The sequence below is a fragment of the Gymnodraco acuticeps genome, unplaced genomic scaffold (genome assembly GCF_902827175.1).
Source record: "Gymnodraco acuticeps unplaced genomic scaffold, fGymAcu1.1, whole genome shotgun sequence".
Classification (NCBI taxonomy): Eukaryota; Metazoa; Chordata; class Actinopteri; order Perciformes; family Bathydraconidae; genus Gymnodraco; species Gymnodraco acuticeps.
This window is the reverse complement of record NW_022990484.1, coordinates 125,481-133,470: the sequence shown is the minus strand read 5'-3', so window position 1 is coordinate 133,470 and position 7,990 is coordinate 125,481. Positions and strand designations below refer to the sequence as shown.

Below are 7,990 nucleotides of genomic sequence, written 5' to 3'. Positions count from 1 at the left end.
CACTTCTACAAACAAAAACAACATAATTAAAACATTTAAACAAACTACGTCGTCAGGGTATAGGACCCAATTGCACGACCCAGGAGACAGAGGTAAAGTATTTGTAAGATAAAAATAACACTTTCTAACCTGCTTTTTTACCAAGTCACTAGAAAACTATATTTATTTTTTTGTCGTTATCTTCCGCCACACATTCACATACTGTAGATGGAATGCAGAAGGAACGACAGAGATTAGTATAGTTATGACACTGGGCAAACTGGTCAGATTAAAAGATAGCATTCTCTATCATATGATCTTGTTTTGTTCATTTCTAAGGTGATGCAACATTTCAGAAAAATGTGTGACGTTTCAAAGGCTTTTATTTGATTCCTATATAAACCCTTGATAGATGTCAACTGTCACAGAAGGTGAGGTTTCCAATATCCCAGACGCTGAACCGGACTATATTTGAAGACACGGAAATAATACAACACTTAAAAGAAAGGAGGATAAACTCTTTCCCATCTTATTATCTTTTCATTTGTGGTAAGTACATGTTTAAGTAAATATGTTGACTTCTGTACAGTTCTTAACTTTGTTTGTGTGTGTCTAAGTGTTAGTGACCGAGAGAGTTCTTTTGTGTTTTCATTGTCACAATACTTATTGTAAATAATCTCTGCCCTACTTTAAGGAAATATTATTATATTATAATAATTGCGGAAAATAATTGATGTTTGTATCAAACCAATTCCCCTAGGATGTTTTGGGTATCATTATAGCAGTATATATATATAGTATAGCATTACTTGCTACTTCTGATGGTAAATCTATGTATCATTTCATTTTATAGATTAAAAGAAAAACAGGATGGGTATCAAACGGATCATATCACTTTCCCTGATTCTAATAGGTAAGTGTGATAATAAACGGATTACTTTGAAGGTACTTCATACTGTTTGTTTATTCTATTAAAAGATGAGATAACATGTAGATAAGGTGGAGTTCTTGCCAGCTCATTATCCAATATTGCTTTATCCACGTTGGCACAAACAACACGGCATGCCAACAATCGGAGGTACTTAAGTCCGATGTTACCACTCTCTTTAAATCGCTTAAGAAGTGCAACAAGTCTTTTTTTATCTCCGGGCCAATCCCCTCTCTCCGTCGAGGCGTGGGGCGTTTTAGCAGGCTGCTCAGCCTGAACACATGGCTGGAGACGGCATGCTCCGCGAACAACTTGATAATGATGGACAATTTTAATCTTTTCTGGGAGCGGTATTCTTATTTTAGCAGAGATGGCCTCCACCCCAGTTCACAGGGTAGCCGTGCTCTGGCTGCTAACATTTTCCATGCTGTCTACACTGCTAAACAGACCTGACAATTCAGTACCATATCCCACCGAGACATGATAACACCGGTCATTACAACTACGACTATTAGAAACTCTCCCTGCCTGCCAGTAGCTTTGCCCATATCTGTGTTGATAGGTAATAGAGTAAGAGTGGTGAATCAGCTTAGAAACAAGAAGCGCTCAAACGTTTGTGTGAATTTATCAAATTTAGCAGTGATTCCATGCCAGCTGTAAGGGAAACTTCTGTGTAGCAATGCAGTGGGAGTCACCGACTCAGGAAAGAGACACGGGAAGAGCAGGAGCTTTGATGTCAAACACTGATGGTTTATTTGGAGCTTCGGCCGGAGAATTCATATCACAAGTCCAAGAGCCAGAGGTTCTGACTTCACGGTAGAGTTGCCACGTCAATTCTGGAGCGCCTCTCTCTCGTTAGCCCATTTAACTGGTTTCGCAGAGAGTAATCAACATATTTGAGAAGATAGCCTAAACAGTTGGGAACACTGAGTTACTTGCGTCTGACACTTATGGCCTCGAAGATTTCACACCTTGGAGTCCACAAACACAGAGAAGGAAGTGTCCCAGTGTACCCACAACAATAAACCATCTGTGACCTAGGGTTGCCCGGTCATAGAAAGGGAACAACAACATTATGGCTGAAGCAGCCTATCTCCTTAAAGGATATAACAGACGTCAGGGTTGGTCATGCACTTCATATCTAGGAGTCTAAGACAATTATTTCCCTAACACCAGCCATAGCTTGTCACAAACAATCTGACTAATAGTGTGTACAAACTTAAACTAGCTTTATTAAATGTCAGGTCTTTGGCAGGAAAACAAATTTTAATCAATGATTTTATCACTGAGCACAATCTCGATTTTATGTTTTTAACGGAAACTAGGAGTGAACAAAACAACAGCTCAGCTCTTCTTATCGAATCAACCCCTCCCAACTTTAGTTTTATGAGTCAGGAAAGAATGCATAAGAAAGGAGGTGGAGTTGCTATTTTGTTCAATGATTCCCTTCAATGCAGAATTATGTGGCCCTTCAGCTGAAATGCTCCTCTCGAGCTCTTGTTACGATTATTGTGTTATGTCACGTTTTGTATGTCTTGTTTTGGGTGTTTTGCTGTTCTCCCCGTCGTGTTTTCCTCCGTGTATATTGTCTGGTCCTTTTCCCTGTGTTTTTCCTCCTGTCGTTAGTTTCCCTGGTGTGTCTAGTTGTCTGATTGTGTTCACCTGTGGCCCTTGTGTTTCTCCTCCCCTGCCCGGCTGTTTCTCGTCTTGTGATTACCCCTCCCTGTATTTAGTCTTGGCTCTTCCTGTGTTCAGTGTTGGTTCGTCTTTTGTTGGTGACTGAGTTCACCGGGGAGTGTTCGGTTTTGTCCGAGTTTTATTCATATCCTTGAAATAAAGGTGTTATCAGTTTATTCTGCATTTGGGTCCTGCCTGCTTCACTCTACCGTAACAGAACCAACCAACCAAGAATGGACCCAGCGGACAGTTTGTACGAGGTGGAGTACAATTTGACATGTTTGAGGAATGACTTTAAATATGCTTCCAGTAGTGAAGAGAGGCAGTCCGTTTTTTCTGCGGCACGCCAGGAGGTAACCTCAAGGCCCTGGTTGAGGGAGTTGCTACCCGAGTGGGTGGAGGACTTTTTTGGCAGATTTGAGGTCAAACCTGATTCCCGGCCTGCTCGCCCCAGGCATGCTAGCTCCATGTCTCCCAATTCCCAACCTGGCACCATACGCCTTGGTGGGTTCCGCCTGAAGTCAACCCGTGCTTCTTCCCCAGTTCCTGCTCCTGTCCAGGAGTTGTATTCCGGAACTCGTCTGGCTTATGGAGGTCCACGGAGTATTCAGGCGGCTGCTAAGAGGAGTTGTCGCAAGGCCAGGCTAGCAGCCCCAGCAGCCATGGTTCCAGACCCAGTTCTGGCCCCAGCGGCCATGGTTCCAGACCCAGCTCTGGCCCCAGCTGCCACAGTCCCATCTCAAGTCTCCTCTCGAGTCCCCTCTCCGGTTTCTTCTCAAGTCCCCTCTCCAGTTCCCTCCCGAGTCCCTCTCCAGTTCCCTCCTCTAGTCCCTCCTCTAGTCCCTCCTTTAGTCCCTCCTCTAGTCCCTCCTTTAGTCCCTCCTCTAGTCCCCTCTCGAGTTCCATCTCTAGTCCCTCCTCTAGTTCCCTCTCGAGTCCCCTCTCGAGTCCCCTCTCGAGTCCCCTCTCTAGTCCCTCCTCTAGTCCCCTCTCTAGTCCCTCCTCGAGTCCCCTCTCTCGTTCCCCTCTCCAGTTCCCTCCTCTAGTCCCTCCTCTAGTCCCTCCTCTAGTTCCTCCTTTAGTCCCTCCTCGAGTTCCCTTCTCTAGTCCCTCCTCTAGTTCCTCCTCTAGTCTCTCCTCTAGTCCCCTCTGGAGTCCCCTCTCTTGTTATCCTCTCGAGTCCCCTCTCGAGTTCCCTCTCTAGTCCCCTCTCGAGTTCCCTTCTCTAGTTCCTCCTCTAGTCCCTCCTCTAGTTCCTCCTCTAGTCTCTCCTCTAGTCCCCTCTGGAGTCCCCTCTCTAGTTCCCCTCTCGAGTCTCCTCTCGAGTCCCCTCTCGAGTTCTCCCTTGGTTCCCCTCTCAAGTCTCCTCTCAAGTCCCCTCTCGAGTCACGTCTCAAGTCCCTACCCAATGTCCTGGTCCGTTGGAGGTTCCGCTGGTGGTCCTGCCAACTCCATGTCCTGTCCCGTTGGAGGCCCCGTCGACTACTCCTCTGCCGGGGGTCCTACCAATCGTATGTCTGTCCCGTTGGAGGTCCCGCCGTCTACTCTCCTGCCGGGGGTCCTGCCAGCTCCTTGTCCTGTCTCGTTGGAGGTCCCGCCGACTACTCTCCTGCCGGGGGTCCTGCCAACCCTTTGTCCTGGTGGCCCTAGTTTTGTTTTGTTTTGTTTTGTATTCATATCCTTGAAATAAAGGTGTTATCAGTTTATTCTGCATTTGGGTCCTGCCTGCTTCACTCTACCGTAACAGCTTTGTTCTTAAATATCTACAGACCACCCAAATACTGTGAAAGCTTTTTTTTTAATGACTTTACTGAACTGCTGTCTATAGTGTGTATTGACTTTTACCGTCTAGTCATTGTTGGTGATTTTAACATCCATGTTGAAAACCCCCAGGACAGAGGGGCTAAATAACTGTTTTGTGTTCTTGATAGCTATGGACTGACTCAGCATGTGACGGAGCCCACGCATAATAAGGGGCACACTCTGGACTTAATTCTCTCTAAGGGTTTGAATATCTCTGAGGTTGTGGTGACTGATGTTGCACTCTCTGATCATTCCTGTGTTTTCTTTGAGAGCTCTATTTATGTTCACAAAAATGTTCAAAAAGAGGTAACCACAAAGCGATATTTAACTGAAAATACTAGGGAAATGTTTACTCAGAATTTTTCTTCCACACTTGCCCCTGCTAACATCTCAGTAAATGAGCTAGTAGATCATTTTAATTCAAAAATGAAAAATGTTATAGATGCCATTGCTCCAACTAAGGTAAAGGCAGTGACTGGCAAGAACATATCTCCATGGAGAAAGGCCATGACCGTGAACACAGAAAAAAGAGAGTGTCGAAAAGCTGAACGCAGGTGGCGAAGAACAAATCTCCAGGTTCATTTTGAAATCTATAAAGAGAGACTTGGCCTTTATAATTTGGAATTGAAAAATGCACGACAGTCTTTCTTCTCTGACATCATTACCAAAAACAAAAACAACATTTAGAAAATCAGACAAGCAGTCAGTGCCTCTGTGTCATTGTTTGGTTGTGGCGGCTGCAGTGGGCTTTTCGGGAAAGAAACTTAATAACACTCCAAAATGAGGATAAAGTTTGCAGAGGGAAAAACTGTCTAATCAGCTAAAATGGGTTCAATTGGTAAAACTGACTTTACTCTTCGAAGTATGCCCACATCATGCTAATCCAATGCAGATTTTTTTAGGGGGGGGGGGATTTTTGCAAGCAATGCCCACCTTTAAATGTATCAGTGTGGGTGATATTTAATGTTTTCATAACAGTGGTATCGACAACTGCCGATGTAGCTGCAACAACAACTGCTTCACCTACGACTGCTGCACCCACAACTGCAACACCTACGACTGCTGCACCCACAACTGCAACACCTACGACTGCAGCACATACGACTGCTGCACCCACAACTGTTGCACCTACGTCTGCTGCACCCACAACTGTTGCACAAACGACTGCTGCATCCACAACTGCTTCACCTACGACTGCTGCACCCACAACTGCAACACCTACGACTGCTGCACTCACAACTGCTTCACCTACGACTGCTGCACCTACAACTGCTTCACCTACAACTGCAGCACATACGACTGCAGCACCTACAACTGCTGCACCAACTGCTGCACCCACAACTGTTCCACCTACAACTGCTGCACCCACAACTGCTGCACCAACAACTGCAGCACATACGACTGCAGCACCTACAACTGCTGCACCTACAACAACTTCACTGCATTTATTAATGTGTTTAATAAATGCTGGCTAGGACAACCACACAAACGGCAGCAACTTTCCCTCTGCTTCATTCTTTTCTCCTGTTCAACAGGCTTATTATCTGATTACCAGCTCTGCACAGCAGACTTGCAACACTAGCAGCAGTGGAGATGTAGCATCAGCACCTGGAGAATACAGCAACAACAACAAGGATCCATTTGAAGATAGGTAAATATTACAGTAATAGTGTACTTTCACATTGTGTGGGTGTAACATAGTTAAATAGGTTGTAAGAGAGAGAGAGAGAGAGACTCCTGTCCCACCTCCCCATTTTATTTTGAGTTGTGCATTGCTATTTGTGCTTGAGAAACATTCCACTTGAACTTTATATTTTAATGAACTTAGTAGTAATTATTGTCCTATATTTCTTTCCGATTTCACAGCTGCCTGGGCCTAGCAGCAAGAACCTCCATCTGTGCCTGCACCCAGGTCAAGATCTACCGTGGCTCAAGGGCCTTCACCAGAGCCATCACCACCAAGGACCAGAGGACCAGCATCACTACAGCAGCCTCCACCTCCATCTGTGCCTGCCACAAGATTAAGATACACCTCGGTACAAAGGCCTCCACCACAGCCATCACGATCAACCCAGCCAGCAAAGAAGTCTCGCCTAGCACACCTCCCTCCCTCCGACACAGCCACCAGCAGCCCATGCACCATCACCCCCACCTACACAGCAGCCAGACCCACTGTCTTGGAAGACAGACAAAGACCATGGCACTGCTCCCCCTGTCTTTACATTTATAATGAATAGTTGGTTGAGAAAGTTCTGATATTGTCAGGGTTCGTACAGTCATTAAAAACCTGGAAAAGTCATGGAATGCAATATTTTTCCCAAAGTTTTGGAAAAGTCATAGAAATATAACTAAAGTTGCATCAAATATAATTTATATGTTATCTAATCGCCGAAATAGTAATACTATAATGATAATAAATACTGTATCGTATAATGAAACGTAAAATGGCAACTGTGGCAGTATTTCGCTGGTGAGAGATTTTTACAATCACGCCCTCTAGTCTACAGGAGCTACTATTTGATATAAAGATGCCAGGGAAGTGCAGTTTCAACAATGTATGGCTTCTAAAGAATAAGTACCAATTGTGGTTATCAAAAGACATTGACCCAAGATGTGCTAAATGCAAACTGTGTTGTAACATATTCAATATTTCGAATATGGGCGAGGCAGCGCATGCTAGCCACATGATAGTCATTGTTTTGGTCATGGAAAAGTCATTTAAAATCATTGGTGAAAAAGTGTATGAACCCTGTATTGTAAATATTGAGATGTTACAGTTTCTTACAGTATGTTAACATAAATAGTTGGTCGAAAAAAAAAGTTGTAATGCTCAATTTGTATTTGTACACATCACATGAACCTCAGTATGGAATATGAAGTCATGAATCAGTCCTGATGTAACTTTTCTGTGGTGAAAGTATAGTGATAGAACTATTTTACTCCAAATTCTAATTTACACTTTTTCCTTTTAGACATGAACAACACATTTATATAGGCATAGAGTGTAATTCATATATTTCACTACTTTTGTGAACCAAAAACGTTGGTAAACCAAATCTGAAACACCAAACAAAATGGATGACATGAGTACATCTGTGTTTTCACAAGAGTTTTTAAGTTTTCCAAAAATCTGATTTCTAAGCTAAGTATCTCATAAGACAGTGCTCTAAGGTGAGTGACATTGCATTTCTAGCAAGACCAGAGACTGAACATTTTGATATGTTACACCATGCCATGTTATAAGAAGTACATTTAAAAGGTGATTTAAGGAGACATAAATACCCTTCACTTCAGTAAGATAAGGTAAGGCGATTTGATTTTAAAAGACAATTTTTTATATTGATTGATATATTTATTATATTGAAAGCCAAATTAATACATAGTCCCCTGAATCTGTAATAACGTACAATTTACAGCCTCACAATGTCAGGAACTTTTCATCTACAGATTGCTTTGGTCTGGTTTTGCTCTTCACTGATTGGTTACTGAGACTTTGAACTTAAACGGAACTCCCCGTTTATAAAACGGACCTCCCCGTTTATAAAACGGACCTCCCCGTTAATCCGCGAATTATGGCGCAAATGGCGTTCCATATATGGTATT

At 43.4% G+C, this 7,990-nt stretch overlaps 1 long non-coding RNA gene across 1 annotated transcript; it reads left to right on the top strand.

The window, feature by feature from the left end:
- The first annotated feature begins 398 nt into the window (after positions 1 to 398).
- LOC117552685 lies at positions 399 to 7,207 on the top strand. The gene is made up of 4 exons (XR_004570010.1): positions 399 to 528; positions 833 to 892; positions 5,366 to 6,038; positions 6,254 to 7,207. It is a non-coding gene; the product is annotated as an uncharacterized LOC117552685 (long non-coding RNA).
- The last annotated feature ends 783 nt before the right edge of the window (positions 7,208 to 7,990 follow it).